Source organism: Rhinopithecus bieti, unplaced genomic scaffold (assembly GCF_001698545.2).
Source record: "Rhinopithecus bieti isolate Rb0 unplaced genomic scaffold, ASM169854v2 scaffold_84002, whole genome shotgun sequence".
Taxonomy (NCBI): domain Eukaryota; kingdom Metazoa; phylum Chordata; class Mammalia; order Primates; family Cercopithecidae; genus Rhinopithecus; species Rhinopithecus bieti.
Genome location: NW_016841755.1, coordinates 2465319 through 2481595, shown reverse-complemented (window position 1 = coordinate 2481595; position 16277 = coordinate 2465319). Strand labels below are relative to the sequence as shown.

At 43.7% G+C, this 16277-nt stretch overlaps 1 protein-coding gene across 1 annotated transcript in view; it reads left to right on the top strand.

The window, feature by feature from the left end:
• The window catches only part of ZNF516 (zinc finger protein 516), an 88299-nt gene that overhangs the window by 19664 nt on the left and 52358 nt on the right, over positions 1–16277 (top strand).

Genomic DNA, 16277 nt, shown 5'->3' with positions numbered 1-16277 from the left:
GGGGGAACCTTTTCACTTGCATGCATGTGTTTCGGGGGGAACCTTTTCACCTGCATGTGTGTGTTTCGGGGGGGAACCTTTTCACTTGCATGCATGTGTTTCGGGGGGAACCTTTTCACCTGCATGTGTGTGTTTCGGGGGGAACCTTTTCACCTGCGTGTGTGTGTTTCAGGGGGAACCTTTTCACTTGCATGTGTGTGTTTCGGGGCGGAACCTTTTCACCTGCGTGTTTCAGGGGGGAGCCTTATCTCCTGCCAGCATATGTCTTGTCATGTCTTGTTGCTTAAATGGTGTTTGAGGCAAGGTGCTGTCAGTTCACATTAAGGACGTATTAACGAGAACACGCAAGAAGGGTTTTGTGTTGTTTCTCTCCATAGAGGAATTTCACGAACCCTAGCATTTGATCCATGCAGCTTTTCCTTTCCTAGCTTGTAAAACTTGTGGCTGTTTTTCTCTTGGGAATGTGTACGCATCCCTTCCCTTGTAAAGAATGTGTGTAAATTCTGTTGTGGACATCCATTTTAATGGGTCTCTGTTAGATTGTGCGGCCGGCTGCAGAGTGCTTGAATCCTGGGGTCTCCAAGTGTTCCAGGTGAGAGTCCTGCGGTGTGCACAGCCCAGGGTCTCCATGCAAACTCCAGGTGGCCAGACACATCAAGGTTTAAAGTTGCAGAGCTCAGTGTGATATTGAGAGTACATCTCGTCTTCCTTTATCAGGTAAAAATGAACCGGTGACAAAAATAAATTATCTTTGCTTTTCTTAAGGATTTGTATGGAGGAGAATTAATTTAGTTGTCTTCTTATCTATTCCAGTTTTTCATAGTTCATGATTGGAGGTTTCTTTCTAAGCTGTTCTGCCCACAGTATACGCAGTTTCTGCTTGTCCTGTCCTCTGGAGAAATGGAATTCGTATCTTCTCCTCCGATGCCTCCCCAGCGCCCCATGTCTGCCCCCCATCATCCCGTCCCTGCCTTTTGCCCTTTGGCTGGAGCCCTCCATTTATTTGCTCTGTACTAGGGTATGTCTACTTCACAACCCATTTCTATTTAAGTGGTGGTTTCTGGGTATCTTTTAATTGTCTACCTTTACATAAATACAGAGTCCCACTTCTCATAGCCTTCGAACTGCCTCATAATGAGTCGATTTAATTCTGAGGTTGTGCTTGTTGTTTTCACTGTCAATTGGTCTACATTTCTGAATCCTACATTTAGCTTCCGGAAAGTTAGGGCAGTCACGTGTTTGCAGGTGCAACACTGCTGCATAGCCTGAGTGTATGAATACACGGTCATCGGCCGTCACGCCCCTGGAGACCGTGGTCTGCTCCTTACTGCCGCAGTGCAGGGAACGCCAAGGGACCGGCCCGCTCTCCGCAGGCTCCTCGGCGTGGCTGTGGCAGGAGCTGTCTCCCCGTTTCCTGGGTCAGGGCCCTCTCCAGGAACTGTTTGCTGTGTCTTATTTAGTGCTTGTCCTCCACATCTCTAGCTGATGGTGGTGTCTTCCTGAATTCTAGGCAACTCTACCAAATTCCAGTTGGGTGATGTTAGCATAGATACCGTGGCTGAATTTTTCTGGGATTTGCCTTAACTTGCTCATGTAGCTATGGAGTTGTTTAAAATAACAATGATACTCATGGTAGTCTGGTGCATTATTTAATTTCTAAGATTAAAAAGCAAAAACAAAACAAAAAAAACCCACTTGCCTTAAAATGGCCAACGTCGTACAGTTTGATCCATGTGTGAGGCAGAGAAATTCCTGATGACTTGGGCACCAGCCCCGGCCCACTGTGTGATTGAGATCTGCGGAAACTTTTTCAGAAACTTATCTCTTCTTTGAAAATACTTATGCTGTGGCCCTTTGTATACTTTCTTACTGTAGGTGAAGTCAAAGAAATGTGAGATGTTGGCAAAACATAGGTGACACTTAGTGTGAAGTGGTGCCCTCTGTCATAATGGAACATTTTATGAGGTTTCTTTTGGGATGTTGTTCACCCATAGGATCTGCTCCCTGTGGCTTGGATGTTTTGAAAAGACTCTAGGAACTTAGTGTGGAATTCTTTTGCCCCATTTCCCCTTCAAGCGAACCCTTGCATTGTCTAGCAGGTTCTATGGAGAGCAGAGGGAGGGACCCAGGGGTAGCTTTGCAAACACAGAACTCATGGGGGCTCAGCCCGGGCTCTGCTTTCCAGCTCTGAGACAAGGTCTGGCCTCACGGACTGGACCAGGGTACCAGTTGGGACATGGGACTTGTTCCTTAAAGCACAAAGCCTTGGAGCAACTGCTGGCGCAGTGTCTCCATCACCTAAGGCGTAGCCCGCCATGCCTCTGGCAGCCAGGACAGCAGCCTCAGAGCCTCAGCTGCCCTGCTCCCCTTGGGAGGTTTATGACTTCCGAACTTGACTTCAAACCCTGTCTCTAGAGCCCTTTTCCAGTACGCACCAGCCTAAATGCAGGATGACTTCCTAAGGGTAATTCATCTTGCTTTGTAAATGTGTATCCGTAGTTGACCCTGGACATGCATGTTGTGCACAGGAGTGGTGTTTGGGATGTATGTTGATCCATGAGCAGGAGGCGCAGTGCACACTGCTTTCTAGGGCAGGAGCTGTTAGAAATTGTCCATGTCCAAGGTGCTCAAGTCAGAATCAGAATCATGGGAAGTCTCCTTGCTTGTTCTCTTCCATTTCTCTACTTTTGGGCACCACCAAAATTCGTGATTTAGAAAGCAAATCCACTTTTTGGTCTATTGGTGTTTTCAAAAGACATCACTAAGGAAATTCAATTACACTTATTGATGTTGTGGATGAAGTACCCATTCGTGGACTAATCTGGGAATTTCATTACTGATCATAAACTTTTCTGATGAAAGTACATTTTTAGTTTTGAACAGCCAGTTTATAACTACTTTTTTTTGGTTTATAGAATATGACACATTCAGGAGGTGTAACCCCTCCCCAGCCCAGCATGGCAAGGTATAATAGAGGCTTGGGAAGCATAAACTTTTACAGCCACAGGAATTGCTTTTACCTGCAAGTTTTTTTGATCATCTCTCCTACTTAGAATATTTTTTTTAAGTATCCACTGTTTTCCATGACATAACATGTCCCACTCCCCATTTTCCACATACAAATAGTCCTGAGAATAGTGTATATATACCTAAAATGAGCAGTGTGGTTGAGTTTGCTCCTTATGGTCTAGTACTTTACTGATTTCAGCAGTTTGACAAATGACCTTTCTGGAATTCAGTGTATGGTAAGATGACCTTTATAGAAATGAGCAAAAAATAGAGACAGCAATGAGGGTTGGGGGTAGAGAGCAGATTTTGGGCCAGAGGGTGAGAAGGACGTTGGAGGAGTTTGGATAGTCAAGTAAACGTCAACAGATTTGGAGAATTAGCGTCTGCAGTGCTGCACCTTTTACACCATCTCCAGCAGGCTTACTTAGATCTTAAGCTTAGTGCAGATGTAAGAGCAGTGAAAACTGACTACCAAGAATGAAAAGCTACAGAAATGGCAGATATTAAATGCCTACTAAACAAAAGCACCTCAGCATCTGGGGCTATTGTGGGAGCCATGGGATCCACGGGTACCTGGAGTCACTCCCTCATGATCACCTGTGTGAGGTCAGTAGAAAGACTGGGCTGCCTCTCGCTCCGCATGCAAGGTCTTCACACACAGTGGGGACTCCTGGCTTCCGGGCTAGGAACGAATATAAAAGGAACAGTGTTTATGAGACAAGTAATATTTTTATTGTATCTGTTCTCATGAACTTGTGTTAGTCTCTTCTCATGCTGCTAGTAAAGACATACCTGAGACTGGGTAATTTATAAAGCAAAGAGGTTTAATGGACTGGCAGTTCCACATGGCTGGGGAGGCCTCACAATCATGGCAGAAGGTGAAGGAGAAGCAAAGGCACGTCTTACATGGCAGCAAGCAAGGGGGCTTGTGTGGGGGAACTGCCCTGTGTCAAACGATCAGATCTCGTGAGATTTATTCACTGTCACGAGAACAGCACGGGAAAGACCCGCCCCCATGATTCAGTTACCTCCCATTGGGCCCCTCGCAGGACATGTTGGAATTATGGAGCTACAATTCATGGTGAGATTTGGGTGGGGACGCAACCAGAGCATATCAAACTGTTTCAGAATGGATGTATTTTATTTATGTATTGTTACATTACGTACAATTTAATCGTTGCAGAAAATGCAGATGAGGGAAAAGAAAAAGAAGGTGTCACTGCTCACAGGTAATGACCGTTGATATTTTGGACTGGCTGCACCTTTCTACGAATATCCTTTGTGTATACACATTTGATACACATGTCCGTTTAGTATGTTTTTCTCGAGTGTACACACATACACCTAGCACATCTGGAAAATACTTATCTCTGTCCCATTGTTTCAACTTAATATATTGTGAGCTTTTGTTGTCCACATGTGTGCAGCCTCGTGTATAATCCTGGAGCATTCTGAATCCCCCCAGGGTCTCAGAAAGTGGAGATGTAGCTCATTTCTGGCATTTAGAAACTCAGGTTTCCAGAGTAGGAGTGGCTGCGACCCACAGTATCTGTGCCTAACGGATGTGTTTTATTGGTGAGATGGTGTGAAATGAAAGTGGACCCCTGTCCTGTCAGGGTCCAGTCCCAGCTGGGCATCAGCTTGCTCTGTGTCTTACATTTTCGTCTGCAGAANCCCATCCGCCCTGCAGAGCCTCCGCCTTCAGGCTTCTGTTCCATCTGCGGAATGAGGTGTTTGGGCTGGAGGAAGGGGGACCCATCCGCCCTGCAGACACTCGGCCCTCAGGCTTCTGTTCCTTTGCTTATCCTAGGTCACAAGGCTTTCTAACTTCTACTTGTAAATGGGATTTTACATCTTGTGTTCAATTTTGGCTTTAAAACTAAATTCATTGTTTTCCCCGGCTTTGCACTACATGATAGCTTTCCAAAAAGAAAATTGAGATTATAATTACATTTAAAATAAAGTTATTGCTAAAGGATTTTTGTTTCCACTTTCCTTTTTTCACATTTAGAGGTAACCCAGAAGCAGTCTTCTATTTCTTAATCATTTGTTTTTCATATCTTAAGCCTGTGTGTTTGCACCAGTGACCCGGGGAGTTAGGATGCAGTGTATGTTACAGTGTGTTACAGTGTGTGCTACAGCATGTGTTACAGTGTTATAGTGTGTGTTAGTGTGTTGTGTGTTACAGTGTGTTAGTGTGTGTTATAGTGTGTTACAGCATGTTAGTGTGTGTTATAGGGTGTTACAGCATGTTAGTGTGTTATAGTGTGTTACAGTGTTAGTGTATGTTAGTGTGTTACACAGTGTATGTTACAGTGTTATAGTGTGTTACAGTGTATATCACAGTGTGTTACAGTGTGTCATAGCATGTTACAGTGTATATTACAGTGTATGTTACAGTGTGTTACAGCGTGTGTTACAGTGTATGTTACAGTGTGTTATAGTTGTGTGTTTGTTACAACGTGTTTGTTACAGCATGTTACAGTGTTATAGTGTGTTACAGTGTGTGTTGGTGTGTTAGTGTTATAGTATGTTACAGCGTGTTACAGTGTGTTAGTGTGTGTTACAGTGTGTGTTAGTCTGTTACAGCATGTTACAGTGTTATAGTGTGTTACAGCGTGTTAGTGTATGTTAGTGTGTTAGTGTATGTTACAGTGTTACAGTGTGTTATAGTGTGTTACAGTGTATATTACAGTGTTACAGTGTCAGCATGTTACAGTGTATATTACATTGTGTTACAATGTGTTAGGGAGTGTGTTACAGTGTATGTTACAGTGTGTTATAGTGGTATGTTACAGTGTGTTATAGCGTGTGTTAGTGTTACAGCATGTGTTAGTGTGTTATAGGGTGTGTGTTACAGCGTGTGTTACAGTGTGTGTTACAGTGCATGTTACTGTGCATGTTATAGCATGTGTCGCAGTGTGTTATGTTCTGTGTTAGAGTGTGTGTTGACAGTGAATGGATGTGGTAGGGAAACAGTCGTGGGGCCGCCACAAGCAGTGGGAAAGAGAAATGCAGAATCCTCATATTCAACTGACATTTATTTTTACGAAGAAACTGCTTATAATTCAATTTTAAAATGTCACTGCTATATTTGACCCTCTGGCTGAGAATCCTTTGTAAGATAACTAGCAAAATTGTGGAATCTCACATTTAATAAGTGACACTCTTTTGCGTTTTATATATTTAAATATCATTTCTCTTCAGAGGTTGAGATGATATAAATATTTCCTAACTTAGGGCTTTCTGAAACTTTTATGCAGAAACTCAGTGGTCGTCATAATTCCATAAAGGAAGTGATACATATGTTTTTAGGAATAGTAAGAAAATCTCGAGTGCAGTATTGTCTCTAATTGAAAGCTACCAAGTTAATGTAATTACATCAAAAGGGAGAAAATTCCCTTCAAGTTTTATTACTTCGTGGCTTTCAGTAACAAAGCAGTATCAGATGTAAATTCTGAAACAGGTTTTTATGGAAGAATCTTTAATATACATTAAGGTAAAATCCATGCTTGGATTATATACCTATTTAAATGTGTTTACAAAGTATGAGTTAGAAAATTGATGAGTTACTTGCATATATATTTGGTGAAAACAAAAAGTCATTGATGTTTTCCCGTTATTGAAGGCAGAAGACTTTTGAGATTTTAAGTTTCTCAAGATTCCTGGCATTGTTCTTACAGCTTTGGTTTCCACGCTTTCATGGGTTAATAAAATGTTGAAAGAGCCAGGAGGAGTGTAGAGTAAAACATTTAAGGCTAAAATTGTGCACCCAGCTCTCTACCCTTGCCTGGGACAGGGAGAGCCTGTTCTTTGAAGTTGAAAATGAGGGACCAGATGAGCTGTTCAGTAGCCGCCGCAGCATCGAGGCATTTGGAGTTCAAAGGCATCTCACTGAGACCATTTGCCAAGTTTCATTTCAAAACTTCACAGCAACCATCAAATGGTTGCAAGCTGAGAAGCATTGTGAAAATCTGTTTATTTCTCAATATCCCAGATTGCCCTGACCCTGTATTCTCCAAGTTATTTGTGGAGGTCTTTGGGTTATGTTTCCCAGGCATGAGAACAGCTAAATATTTCTGCTTTCGTTTTTTTTCTTTTTTCTTTTTTGTTTGCTTATTAACAACAGTGGTAATTTGAGATTAAAATCCCTCCCCCCTTTAATTTGAGGAGGGACAATGGAGAAATGAAAGAAGGATATGTTCTTTTATCTAAAATCAGTGAGGAAGGAGGCAGAATTTAAGAAGGGGGAGAATGTGTTTTAGTGGGTATTTTCAATTTGCTTTTGCCAATCACTGAAGTTCAAAGTTTTATTTTATATGAAACTTTTAAACCTTAGTTTCAACTGTCGTAAAGGCTCAGGTGTGTGGGCGATGGTCCTCACACTTACTATTCAGAGATGTTTCTGATGAAGTCTAAATGAGGAACTCTTGGTTTCTGGCCCTTCAGGCCTACAGAAAATCCAAATCACAATTTCCTGAGCTAATATTTGTGCTTGGATTAAAGTTTTATTTGAAACAGGATTAAATACTTGACTAAAATCCCCAAACCCCCCAACAGTAAGTTTGGATAACTTATACCTCCTTGGTTATTAATGGAAAAATCTCATGACCTTTGACATGGTGTAAAGCATGGGCGACATTTCGGTGTAGGCTCTGCCCCAGAACATCTCAGCGTTATCACAGATTTGGGGAGCATCACCAGCTTTGGCTAAAGGTGGTGAAGGCCAGGGCGGTTCATTCCTGGCGTGTAGCACAGAAGGGGCAGTTCTTCCTGGGGAACCGCTGGCGTGTAGCACAGAAGGGGCAGTTCTTCCTGGGGAACCGCTGGCGTGTAGCACAGAAGGGGCAGTTCTTCCTGGGGAACCGCTGGCGTGTAGCACAGAAGGGGTAGTTCTTCCTGGGGAACCGGCCACCTCTTCCAAGGAGGACCCAAGTGTGGTTTCCAAACATGGTTTTCTTAAAATGTCTTGCTGCAAAGTGGTTTTCATTACCAAGTGAACATGTGTGTTTTCTGAGAGTTTTTCCTTCCCTTTCAGTAAGATTTAGTGATTCTGTGTGCTGTTGTGCTACAAGTTGACCTTTTATTCCATAGTGATTGCACACTTAGTATAGGAGGACGTATTGTTAGAAACAGCTTACTCTGTTAGTATAAATTAATGAACTTCATTTCCAGTTATTGAAAACGGCTGCTAACAGTATATTGACTCATTTGCAAACTGAGCTAATTGGCAGTTGGAACTGAAGCAAGTATTTAAACCCGTAGCTTTTACAGTCAGAGAGATGCTAACTTTTGAAGATACACATTGTTAAGGGATCCAGGGCCTCATTTATGCCTCATGGAACCTCAGTGGTGCAGACATATCCTGAATCAGAAACCCTGAACTTTGTTCAGGACATGGTGCATTTTGAGCCGGTTTCTCTCTGCAGTTGAAATGGGAGAAATGCAATTTGCAATAAGCTTCTATTTAGAAGCATTCTTTCCTGGGCAAGAGGTATAACTTGGTTCAAACAGCAAAACAGGCTCTTTCCACGGCTGTTTCCCTGAGAACCCTGACGACTCCACTGCGGCTGCTGTGCTTCAGAATGCACCTGTGCAGAATCCAAGGGAGAGGCAGGCCCTGCCTGGCCACTGTGGAGAGCTGACTGTGCCCTCTTTGCAGCCCCTTGATGGAATGTACGTCCACTTACTTACAGTCTAAGGTGATGGCTCAGAGGCGCGCACTTGTGGTTGGAAAACTGACATCTAGTAAAGTTAGATGGGTGTCAGAGCCACACCCAGGCTTGCTGTGACCACCATCAGTGCTAGGCCATTGTCACACACATGAGGTGGCCGGAGAATAAGTGTGCTTGGAACATTCACGCCCTATCAGTTCTGTTCTGTTAACAGCTCTTCTCAGCTGACTCTAAACTACTCTTTTCTTTTGTGCCTTTTTTTTTTTTTTTTTTGGAGATGGAATCTTGCCCTGTTGCCCATGCTACTGGAGTGCAGTGGGGCGATCCCAGCTCACTGCAACCTCCACCTCTTGGGTTCATGCAAATCTCCTGCCTCAGCCTCTCCAGTAGCTGGGACTGCAGGCATGCACCACTACATCTGGCTAATTTTTGTATTTTTAGTAGAAACGGAGTTTCACCAGGTTGGCCGGGCTGCTCTCGAACTCCTGACCTTAGGTGATCTGCCCACCTCGGCCTCCCAAAGTGCTGGGATTACAGGCGTGAGCCACCGTGCCTGGCGTAAACTCTTTTTTTTTCTTTTTTTTGTATTAGAACACAGAACTGGTCCATTGTGGTGAGACATTTAAGAATGTGTGGTGTCTGTGTGTGCACACACATATTACTTGATTTGAAAAATAGATTAAAAGCCAGGTTCTCTGTGTGTTTAATATCACATAGTTGTGGGAACATGAATGGCTCATCCTTCTCATGACTTATGTCATGTCATTTTAAGAAATTTAAGACCAAATTTTAGAATTTATTGGTTTATCATTCATATAATTATTCTTAATTGAGCCTTTAAACAACTCCAGTGCTAATGAAGTGGGTAACCTTCTTTGGGTGAAGAAAGTTAAAGAAAATCAGAAAAGAGAACTTTGATCGACAGTAGTATGTAGATTTAAATAGTAGGTTGTGGTTTACACGTGTAACTCTTTTGAAAATCACCATAGACATGAAAGCTGTGTACGTTCAGTATTGCCTGTATTACCAGCTGGTGTACGTAGTGACAGAGGGCGTTTGTTCTGTGATCAGCTAAATGGTAAGACAGTATATTACATTTTAGGGATGAAAACCTTTAAAAAAAAAAATAAAAAACTGAAACCCAGCTGAGGAAAATAACACGTGGAGCTGGTATCCCACCTTTAAATAAGATTATTTTTGAGTGAAATTGTACTTAAGGATGTGCTAGTATACTGTTCAAGAAGGTAGGAAAATGACTTGTTTCAGAATAAGTAGGCTTTTTAAACAACTGGATTGTACACAGTCGGTAATGTGAAATCCAAACAGTAATGAAGGATTTCACTAATTTAATGAAATACATAGGAATCTGTATGTGTACATGTTAGTCTTTAACATTCTGTAAGAAATACAGTTTAAAAGTGAAGTTTTTGAGTAAGGGTAAAAGAGAATGTTTTGATGGCCTAAGAATTTCTCAAGAAGAAAACTTTCTGTTTCGATGTTTAATTAAAAAAGGTGACATGAAATTTCTTGAACTGTTTAGTAATCAGATAAACTGCTTAAGTATTATATCAGTTTGAAAAAATATTTAACAAAACCTTTTAAATAAGCAGATGTTCAGTGGTCTTGAATACATAAAAAATTGTGTGAAGACTTGGGACTTTTTTGTGCATGAGGTTTTATGAAGATTTTTCTTGTTCTCCAATATTATTGGCTTTTACATCATCATTTAAAGACCTATTTCAATTTTAGTTTTATACAGTCACATTGAACCCCTGCCCAAAGTGGGTTAGATGAAGAAAACATGTATCTTAGCATAAAATCAGCTCTGGGTGGAGGAAACCCTGCAGCCCAGATATTTGGGGGTGGGCGTTAGGGTGTGCTGAGGTATTCGGGAGGATGAAATTGAACCAGTCATGACGTAATATTTTTTTGAAACAAAAAATGTACTTTATCTTATTCATACAGTCATAAAAAGTGGATGTAGTTCGTTGATTGATAATGGGATTGCATGGGAAACATGGATCCTTTCTCTTCCTTAGTCCTAGCGTCTTTCTATCAATTGACTAATTGAACAGACCTCTGTTGGGTGTGGTGCTGCTGGGCAAGATGAGTGATACCCACTCCCTGCTGCCTAGGCGCCTGGCGTCCGCCAGAGAAGGCTCTGCGCTGCCGAAACACGCAGCATGTCTGGAACACGGGGATGTGCCAGATTTACCCAGAAATTATACTTACCATACACGCAGACAGGAGTACACTTCATATGTTATATGGGCCTTAGATATGTGTACTTTATATATCATTTTAAAGTCATGTAGTAGTAGGATTTAACTGCTAAATTCTACTTAAAGTTCTTACACTACGTTTTTATTGTTTTGGCAGGGTTTGCAGGATTGAATTAGTCACTAAGGAGAGAGAGAGTGTGGTCAGCTTTAAAGCCACAGAAAACCTTTTTTTAAAAGTGGGAATAAGCCATATGGCATTTTCAGCAGTACGTCCAGTTTCCAAATAATAGCAGTTCGTTTCTGCCTCCGCTTCCACTTCCCACTTCCTCACAGAGTTCTTGGTTTCAGCATCACCTTGGTGGGTGCAGTGTCTCATGTCTAAGGAGAAGTGGGTCTCTGAGCAGAGCGCACTGCGGGCTGCGGTGGTGTGCAGTGATGCTAAGTTCTGGTAGGTTCCGGGTAGAGGAGGTTATGGCAGGACTCCAAGGTGGGTGAGGTGGAGGGAGGACGCCACGCTCAGCGGGGTGTCCCGGGACATTGAGGGAGAAAGACTAGAAAGGAGACCCGGAGTCCTTTGGGAGAGGAGAGGACTCAGTGGAGCCATGGACTCCCTGGTTGCCCAAAACTGTGTCCAGACAAAATCTTGAGAGGAAAAGAGTCCAGGAGCTCCCTCAGGTGCTAGTGACGTGTCGGTCACTTTGTCACGTGGGGCCACATCTTGGCAATGACTTGACTTCCTGCTTCAACATTAGGAGGCACGGTGTGTCCTTGTCCTCCGGCCTCCCCTCCCTTCCTCCATGACCCAGCGCACTGCAGTCCTCGAGGAAGAGACGAGGTCAGTCTCCATGGCCATTGTTCTCCTGAGGCTGGCCCTGCTGATCGCCGGGTGGGTTCATAGAGTGCGTGGACTCCTGTCAGTCCCCTGGTGAGTGGAGGCAGTGTTTGGGGTCACGCCTGTATGCAGTAAGGCTAAGCTAAGAGTAGGAATGGCCCTCCCAGGAGGGGAGGAAAGCCTTGGGCTGGAGTGGCCCACCCAGAGTCGGGGCCGTTTTCAGGTTTTCCTGTTTCGGGCCGTCCCTTTGGGCGCCGTGTGCGTCCCCTCTGTCCCCAGCATGGAAGGAGAGCATTGCCAGGGTGTTCTCCTCTCCGAGTGCAGCAGCAGGCAGCGGCAGGCAGCAGCAGTCAGCGCGGCGACCTTTGCTGGTCGTGGTCCCGGACTTCGGAATGCAGCCTCATCCGGGAGCCGTGAATCGTTAGTGCCGCTTCCTCTGAAAATCGTTTTTGACGTTCAGCTGCAACAGTGTCACTATTGACCATCTACGTGGTGGTCTCAGGGCTGCTCTTGCATTTTGCCGAGGTCATTAAAAAATCTGGAACACACACCCACACGGTCTTGGAGAGGATGCATTTTATGATCCGGGTCATCCCGGGTTGACTCCTTTGGAGGTTCAGATGTTTTTATTTTAAGAGTATTTTAAGGTTAAGATGACCTGTGTGCTTTGCTAGTTTTCTTATCTAAGTATGTGATAATAAAAGTGGTATTTTAAATATTTTAAAACTGCTTTATGCTGGAGGGGTGGTACCGGTTTTCAAACGCTGTCTCCCCACTGCCTGAGTGCAGAGGGCTCCTGACAGAGAATGTCCTGTCCACCTCCTCATTTTGTGGATGAAAAAGGAAGGTCAGGATGAGGTTTTAGGTCTTTGGAGCCTTCTGAGCCCTCTCCATAGTCAAGCTGTAATTTCAGGCCTTGTTGAGTTTGCTGCTTTGGGCTTTTGTGTTTGCTAAGTTTTTTTGTGGTGTTTTCAACACAACTTTCCATGCTTTCGGAATATTTTGTAACTTCTAAGTAGTCTATAGTTTTTGTTCCCCACCTTTGCTGCTCTCCTCTCAATGCCATGGAATAGTGTCTTGTCTATTAACTCTGATGTCAGTGATCCTAAGTGAAGAATCCAACCTTAGAATTACCTGTGGTTAAGAAATACTTTTGTCGAAGCAGCGACTCGCTTGCTGAAGTGCTTGGAAATGTGCTTGTCTCCAGTGCATGGTGTTCAGTGAAACTCAGTATATTTTGGAGGCTGTTGATGTAGAATCTGCACTGTGCGTAGCTGGGGTGCAGTGAGGCATTTCGTCTGCGGGGTATTGGGAAAGGTGCACGATACCCATTTCATCCAGAATGACAGAACCGTGACACTCAAGGCTGCACGGTCCTTCGTGAGTAGCCCCTGGCCACGAGAGGCTGTGTTGGACAGGGCAGATGTAGAGAACGTTTCCATCCCGGGGGAGGACCTGTTGGACAGGGTCCACGTGCTTTTCAGTTGTCTTGAGAACATAGCTTCTGAAAATGGAAGTGTTTCATAGCAGCAAAGCTGTGTTAGAATTCTAGCTGGTCTTTTATTTCTTTAATCTGAAAGTTTTATATCCTTTTAGGACCTGCAAGTGCTTCTCACTGATACATTGAAAGGCAGACTGAGCACAACACTGTTGTGTATTCATTTAGAAAGTGGAAGGTGTAGGTGTTTACTCTTCGATGTGTTTAATTGGCTATAACCTGAGATCTTAAAAAAACTCCCCCGGAGATTGCTGCTGATTGGATGTGTGTCTTGTATTATGGCTGCGTGGTGAACATTGGGAGATGAGGTAGAATCCCGTGTTAAAATTTCTCTTTTTCTACCCCTGCTGACTCTCAAGTCACCCGCAAGTGAATGGTTTATTTTCTTGGATTCCCAAAATAAATTTGCAAGGGGAAGATGTCCATTCTATCAAAACAAATTGAAGTTTTTAAAATCGTCGGGTTTTTCCTCCCGGAAAGCGAGTGTTACCTGTCAGAGTTCAGTGTAGTGAGGAAACCTCTGGGTACCTGAAGCAGGAATGCAGACTGTATAGGGAATTGCGGAACCGTTGTGTGAGCTTTGGGACCTGTTCTAGGCAAGGCCTCCTCCAGTGGCTCCCAGAAAGTGACAGGGTCAGCCCATCTCAGGGAGCTGTTTTCTTTGTGCTGAAAGGAAGAAGCCACAGTCAATGAAAACCGCTTCTTGAGGCCTTGGAAGCCAGAGAATGGGTATCTGAAGTCCTGACTCGAGAATCAGGAAGCTCTATCAAGAAGCTCTCACTTTTGCCACTGTTTTGTGACAACCGGGGGTCTGGAGAAGGAACCCAACTGTGGCGACCCCTCATACTTCCCTGTCCTTGCCTGCCAGCACTGGCAGCTGGGAACCTCCTGTATTAGTCCGTTCTCACGCTGCTAACAAAGACATAACCAAGACTGGGTAATTCATAAGGAAGGAGGGTTAATGGACTCATAGCTACACATGGCTGGGGAGGCCTCACAACCATGATGGAAGATGAAGGAAGATCTAAGGTGCATCTTACATGGCGGTGGGCAAGAGAGTGTGTGCAGGGGAACTCACTCCCCTTTATAAAAACCATCAGATCCTGTGAGACTTACTCACTACCATGAGAACAGTGTGGGGGAAAGTGCCACCACGAATCAGTTATCTCCACCTGGCCCTGCCCTTTACACATGGGGATTATTATAATTCAAGGTGAGATTTGGGTGGGGATGCAACCAAACCATACCACCTCTGATGTCCAGATCTCACTGGTGCGTGTCATTTGGGGACATGTAATTTATAGCCAAGCCTAGCTGCAAGGCAGTCTGGGAAATACAGCTCTCTCGGTTTTCCGCCGTCTCCAGCTACAGGGAGCGTGGGCTCACGGTGAAGTCGCAAATCCAGAGAGCCCAGCACAGATGTCAACAGTTATCCAGACTGGCCACTGAGCATATTTTTGGTGTAATATTTGGTATAATATCGTTATTGCCAGAAAAACAGTCTGGCCCACCACCTGATTGTTCTTCAGTCTCTAGTTTGATGAAATGTAAGTGCTTGGTTTTTTTTTTTTTTTTTTTTTTTTGCAACACTAATTTTACTGTAACTTCAAAATCAGCTTCTTAGAATTTTTTTTTAATTTCTGTTGACACATTAGTTGTGACAGTGGTAGCATTTCTTGCAGTCTTTTTGGAGATCAGGTTAAGAAATAGAATTTGAGGCTGGGCGCGGTGGCTCAAGCCTGTAATCCCAGCACTTTGGGAGGCCGAGATGGGCGGATCACGAGGTCAGGAGATCGAGACCATCCTGGCTAATACAGTGAAACCCCGTCTCTACTAAAATACAAAAAACTAGCCGGGCGACGAGGCAGGCGCCTGTAGTCCCAGCTACTCGGGAGGCTGAGGCAGGAGAATGGCGTAAACCCGGGAGGTGGAGCTTGCAGTGAGCTGAGATCCGGTCACTGCACTCCAGCCTGGGCGGCAGGGCAAGACTCCGTCTCAAAAAAAAAAAAAAAAAAAAAAAAAAAAAAGAAATGGAATTTGATTAATTTTGATAATAACATTTTAATTAATTTTGATAATGAATATTTTGTGATTAAATTTGATAATGAAAATTTGGTCATCGAAGAACTCTGGTGTTCTTGATCTGTATAAAAATAGAGTTTCTATAAATGTACAGAACATACTTGTACAGAGGAAATGGAATCCACAACCACATTTAAGTGAAGTCTCAATTTCCTTGAAATCTTTCTCTAGCTGCTCTTCCACTTTGGCTGTGTAAATATTTTTTATTTGCTTATATTGGGGAGATCTTATATATAAATGATTATATCTAGTTATTTGCTGTCTATTTCTCTGCAAGTATAAAACTTTTATGAATTTTTTTACAGCTTCTTTGTTTTCTGAAGGTTAGATAGATAAGAATATGTTTAACTCTTTGTATCTTTGGCTTGGATTCTGAATGGGGGCGGAAGCTCAGTCTGAGCCTCAGTTTAGCAGCTCATCAGTGTCCTGAGCCCCGCTTCGTGGTAGCTCCCTTCACAGTGTCAGGAGACAGAGGACTAGAAGTGGGTGCCAAGTATTTCATAGGAAAATGTTTGTCGACTGAGGGTGATACATGACTGGAAATCTAAGGACAGCTTTGTGGAAGCCGTTTCATGTGAATTAATGAGCGAACCCAAACGTATCATTATGTAAACATTGACATGGGTCAGTTTGGGAAGACCTGTCCTTACGCCTCTTTCTGTTGTCGGCGGTCACGTTCTTCTTGGTTTTAGGGTGCCAGTGTCTCACACAGCCTTGGGAGCCATGCGCCCTCAGTTTCCTAACTGGATGACAAACATCGACACCTTCCACCTTTAGATGTTTTTCACCTCCTGGTTTCTTTTAAACCATTCCTTCAGCCTGACAGTGTGCTTTCCGAGCTACACCCGAGCCATGCAGTAAACCATTCCTTCAGCCTGACAGTGTGCTTTCCGAGCTACACCCGGGCCATGCAGTTCTTCCGTTTCGCAGTTTTCCCTTGTGACTGGTTTCACCCCAGC